Below are 5,940 nucleotides of genomic sequence, written 5' to 3' on the forward strand. Positions count from 1 at the left end.
AACTTTATTCTCGTAATATTATGACTTTTTGTCTTGTTAATGTACGCCCTTTTTTTTTTTGCAAATTTACGTCTTTATTGTCGGAAATTCACGACCTTTTTTCTCGTAAATTTACGCCTTTATTCTGTTAAGATTACGACTTTATTGTCATAATATTATGACTTTCTTTCTTGTAAGTGTATGCCTTTTTTTCTTGTAAATTTACGACTTTATTGTCAAAAATTCACAACCTTTATTCTCGTAAATTTACGACTCTCTTCTCGCAATATTGTGACTTTTTGTATTGTAAATTTACGCTTTCTTTTCTTGTAATTTATGACTTTATTCTCATAATTCACGTCTTTTTTTTCGCAAATTTACGACTTTATTCTCGTAAATTTACGACTTTATTCTCGCAATATTATGACTTTTTGTCTTGTAAATTTACGCCTTCTTTCTTGTAAATTTACGACTTTATTCTCGTAAATTTAGAACTTTTTTTCTCGTAAATTTACAACTTTATTCTTGTAAATTTACAACTTTATTCTCGAAATCTCAGCTTTTTAAAATTTTTTCCATGTGGCCCTAATACTCCGTCGTGTTATACGGAGCCCCCTAGGAGACATGGGGGAAAATGATTTTGATGGGTTAAAAACAAAGACAAAAATTTTGCGACTTTTATGATTCCCAATTTTTAAATGTATTTATGTTTTTACCCATCAATTTTTTCCCCCATGTAGCCAAGCGGGCTCCGTATATTTCAGTTTCAGTGTTTGCCAAAACTTAATGACAGTGCTCAGGCTCCATGTTAAACGCCTACAGTAGATTTAAACTTGGATTAGCCCTAAACAATGTTGTATGTTGTCGCTTTGGAACATCTGACATCAATGTTAATCAGCTTGGATTAGCTGCTGATCTCCAATAGTGACCTCCTGTAGCGCCACGGTACAGGAATGTTTTGACGCACACTGTAAATATATCACAATTTGCATTGGCAGGTCCCACAGATGTGAATTTGAATCCAAATGAGAGTTTTGTTTTTAAAAAAACCAAAAAAAACCTTGAGATTCTGTCGCTTTTAGCATTAACTGGAGAAGAAAACGTAATTCTTCTCTGTGTGCACATATCATCATGAATTCAATAAAATGCTGAGACTGCAAGGAAATGTGTCAACTGCTTCTCTGTGTTGACGTTCTGTATAAAAACAAGTTACGAAATGTCAATACAACGGGAACCTCCCACAGCTTTTGAACTATTCCAAACTTTGGACAGCTATGCAGCCAGTGCAATCAACAAATGTTGTCAGGCAGACAAAAAAAAAAGGTTTAAACTGAGACTCTGAGTCATGCAGGATATGATTAAGAAGCAGCTGCAGTTTTCTTTGGTAAGAAGCAAATGATTGTAGTGTTACTTTGGCAACTAATAAAGCTGAACAATCTGTCATGTTCTTTCACCCTTTAAAGGAAAACTGCACTTTTTTAATTTTTTTAGAATTTTGCCCGTCATCCACAATCCTTATGTGATACATAAACACATATTTATTTCCCTTTTCTGTGCATTGTAAAGAGAGAAAACAAGTTAGCATGACCTAAAAATGGCCGCCTATTTCAACTATAAAGCCCTCTAAAAAAACTCTAACAACGTTCTATCGTTTTATATACATGCTGTGGTCATGCTTTAACAGGTACATTGATGATAACATGTATTACTAGATCATTTTAAACATTACCGGAACTTCTTTCCGAGGCACACTGATTTCACATAGCCAATAGGAGCTAACGCTACTTCTGTCAACAACAGCAGCATAGAAACAGCGACAACTACTTTGGACAAATGAGGAACCACAACCTTATCTTTTAAGCCTGAATATATTAAGGATGAGCGACAGGTTGTCAGGTCAGACGCCCCTTTGCCCCCCTTAGCACTAGTGCTAAATGTTTCATGGAAAACAGTATAATGAAAACACTCACTTACAATGTCCGCCCTCATTGGGATGGCTGTGTCTTTCAGCACGAGACGTGTGTGGTAAAAGGCAGTGCGCTAGCATGAATTAACTTGAGACAAATGTGCACATTAGCACTCAATAAGTCATCAAAACTTATGCATTTATGCATTCCCACATAGTATCAGCATTTGACACCAAATATAAGGTGAAAGAAAAATGCTAAAAATGCAGTAGTAGTCTATCTGTGCGGCGTGAGATAAAGTTAGCACACACACAATGGCCATGCATCAAGTGAGACGGATGTAACAGAGAGAATCCGGACACTTTTCAAAATAAAACTATGAAAAAATGAAATAATGGAAATGAATTTTTCTTTCTGTGCGGCCCGGTACAATGACCCACGGCCCGGTACCGGGCCACGGCCCGGTGGTTGGGGACCACTGGTCTACACGACCACAACCTTGGCATACAGTGTAGTATACAGAAACTAACGATAAGAGTGAATTTATTGCAACAAACATGAATCTAAAAGCCCTTCGGCAGGAACCGTGCCTGGATGTTGATGAATAAAACGTCTTACGTCCTGTGATAATCGGTGACCTCACCCCCTGAGAAATGTAGCCGTTTTGGGTTTGTGAAATTAAGATTGCCGTTTGACTTGGGGGCTTATTTACTCGACAGCAGTATAGTACGCACTTGCTGCATGGCCGTGAGACAATGGCGATTGGTTAATGTGCTCAAAAGCAGCTGAGAGTTTCATGGTGTCTGCTCACATTGTGTGGAGGTCACACACAGTTTTTCTGACTCTAATCTAGGAGGCCACCTTAACCCTGAGCCCATGATAAGAAGGAATTTGAAGGCCTCCAAGAAGAGTCAAGCGTCTTTCTCCTCGAAGGAGAAAAAGACAGGGAAGGGTGTTGGCGATATGGATAGACACTTATCTCACAATCTCACATGAAACGCAATTATTTTTTAGTCTCTTAAAGGTAGAGTTCAAAGTACTTTTATGAACACAATGATGTCATGTGGGGGATGGCTTTTGGCAGCATGAGGACACATACTGTACTCACTGCATTTTGCTACCACAGTCATTTTAAAAAATTAAAATTAAAATCACCGCTTTAGCCTTTTAGTGCGTCATACTTACTCATACTTTTTGTTGTTTTTACTCAGTTTCCTCAGTGTGAACCATGTGTGTAAGTCCATTTGTAAGTCCATTTCCATCCAGTTTAGATATGTAAATGTGCTTCTTCCATGTTCACGTGGAATTGCACTTGCGCAATCTAATTAGATCTAAAACTGAAAAATGTGTATTTATTCCTAAACAAATAACTGCATGCATTCATTTTTAGTTTAATTTGAAATGAATACATTTCAACAAAATGTGAAGAATTTAAATAAATCATTTTAATAGTACATTAGCAACATACCCCTAAATTCCATCGTGTATTTTCATCTTTGGCTGCAAGAACTATAGTGTAGTTAAATGTAAGTATTTATTTATTTTTCTATTTATTTACTGTATTTGTACTAGCGCTGCAACAATTAATCGATGGTTAATCGTTTACCCAATTAATCCACAACTATTTTGGTCATCGATTAATCGTTTTTCTTATTTTAAAATGTAAATATTCTCTGATTTCAGCCTCTCAAATCTGAATATTTTGTAATTTCCTTCGTCATCCATGAAAGCAGAGCTGTTATCTTTGTGTTTTAGCCAAAACAAGATATTCACACATATCAGCTTTGACCTTGGCAAACAGTGATGGGCATTCTTGCCTCTTTTCTGAAATGTTGCAGCCTCAACCACTAACTGTAGGCGTTTGATTCATATTCATTTGGTCCATCTATAATTGAAACAACAAGCTTCAAAGTTAATCGACTAAGAAAATTATCATGATTGTATTTTTGTGTACATTTATTGTTTTACTTTAGCTATTTGACACACATTTCTTATTATTTAACATTATTTTAACAGAATATTCAAGCAGCAAGCTGGTGTTTGTTCACTTATTTACTCTGCCAGTTCAAATCTTCTATTTCTGAATAAAGAGGCAGAAATTAAAAATGTGTGTTTTTTTAATCTGATTCATCGATTAATCGCAAAATAATCAACCAATTAATCGGTTATTAAAATAAGAGTTCGTTGCAGCCCTAATTTAGACAAAGATTTGCACCGAAAACAAATGTTATTTTGTATATTATTTTGTTACATAACATTAGCAACTAGTCCTAATTTCCATACTGTATTTTCATCTTTGACTGCAAGCACTATAGTGTAGTTAAATATAAGTATTTACTTATTTTTCTATTTATTCATCAACAGATATGTCCAGAAAATGATCTTTTCAGCCTTTTCAAGTTCAGGCAGGCGAAGGTATTTGATGGTTATTTCATTTTTATAAAACATTATCAACTAGTCCCATTTCCCATACTTTTTGTTAAAGAAACATCTACATAATGTTTTTTTGTTTTTTTTAAAGAAAAAACATTAATTTCGTATTAGAAGTCATTTCTATCGTGTATTTTTATACTGTCTATTTGGTTGCCATGCATTTTTTTCATCAAAAAATGAAATAACTTTCTGTATATTAAATTGACTTGATGATTAATGCCTAATATGTAATTGTATTGCATGACATGTTAGTTGCAGTTTGCCACCAGTGTATATTTAGCCCAGGGGTGTCCAAACTTTTTCCACAGAAGGCCACATAGTGAAAAATGAAAGGATGCAAGCAACATAAAAGCAACACATGTAGATATGCTAAGAAGTTAGAGATATATTTCAAGAGTTTCATGATATACTGTAGGTGAAAAAGCATATTATTAGTACCAACTTTGGCCTTTTTTATTTTATTATTATTATTTTTTTTATATTCCAACTTTCTTCTTCAAGAATTTTTTCAAAATTTTCTTTTCGTAATATTGTACTTTACTTTAATTATATTATAACTTTTCCTCAACCTAATTACACAAAAATTACAAATTTATTTTGTTTTATAATATTCTGACTTTTAAAAAGAATAAATGTATATTTTTAAATAGAGTATTTCAACTATGCTACTAAAATGACATAATTTTCCTCATAATACTATGACTTTATTCTTACACATTGCATCTTTTTCTTTTTCAACTTTTTTCTCTTAATATTTTTACTTTAGTCTTGTAAAATTACAGTTGTTTTTTTTCCCATTTCTGCATTTTTAAAAAAATTTTCCAACTATTTCAACTTTGTTCTTGTAATTTTTTTCCTGTAATTATGACTTTATTTCCATAATATTTGGACTTAATTTGTTTTTCATAATATTAGGACTTTAAAAAAGGAACATATTTTGTCTTTAATTTTTTTTAAATTTATGCTGCTAAAATTAATTTTTTCCCCTAATAATATTACAATGTTAATCTTGTAAAATTATAACTTTTTCTCATATTTTTTTGTTGTTGTTACATTAGATTTACAGCAGCTTTTCATTGTGGCTGTTTTTTTTGTTGTTTTTTAGAGTGTGATGTGGGCTGCGGGCCACACTTTGGACACCCCTGGTTTAGCCAGTCGCGTTCGTGAAGGTGGGCTGTACACCCTGTGAACAAGTGAGAGTCACTTAGTGACTTGTAGCAACGTTTACGACAGCCAACAAACACTTTGCTTACTGAGGAGTTGGCAACATTCTATCATTAGTGATAGAAACTCGATTCCTTTTACTGACTCGAGTTAGTACGAGTCACTCGTTGAAGTTAATCGGGTACTTCACCCACTCGCGTCACAATTCACTCCATTCACCTGGGTCACAGAGCTTGCTTCGCATGCTTCAAAAATCGTACATGCTACAAATTCCTACCCCCCAACGACAATCACGCCCTGACGTGCTCCCTGGTTTCCTTTTTTGATTTAGCTAGCGGTAGCAGAGGTGACTAACTGAACCGGTACTCGTGATTCCCGATTCAGTAAGGAAACAGCGACTCGTTCATGACTCGCACATGTCCAGCTAGCCTGTCATGCTGAGTAGATAGTAATGTAA

The sequence above is a fragment of the Dunckerocampus dactyliophorus genome, chromosome 7, assembly GCF_027744805.1.
Source record: "Dunckerocampus dactyliophorus isolate RoL2022-P2 chromosome 7, RoL_Ddac_1.1, whole genome shotgun sequence".
In the NCBI taxonomy this organism is placed as follows: domain Eukaryota; kingdom Metazoa; phylum Chordata; class Actinopteri; order Syngnathiformes; family Syngnathidae; genus Dunckerocampus; species Dunckerocampus dactyliophorus.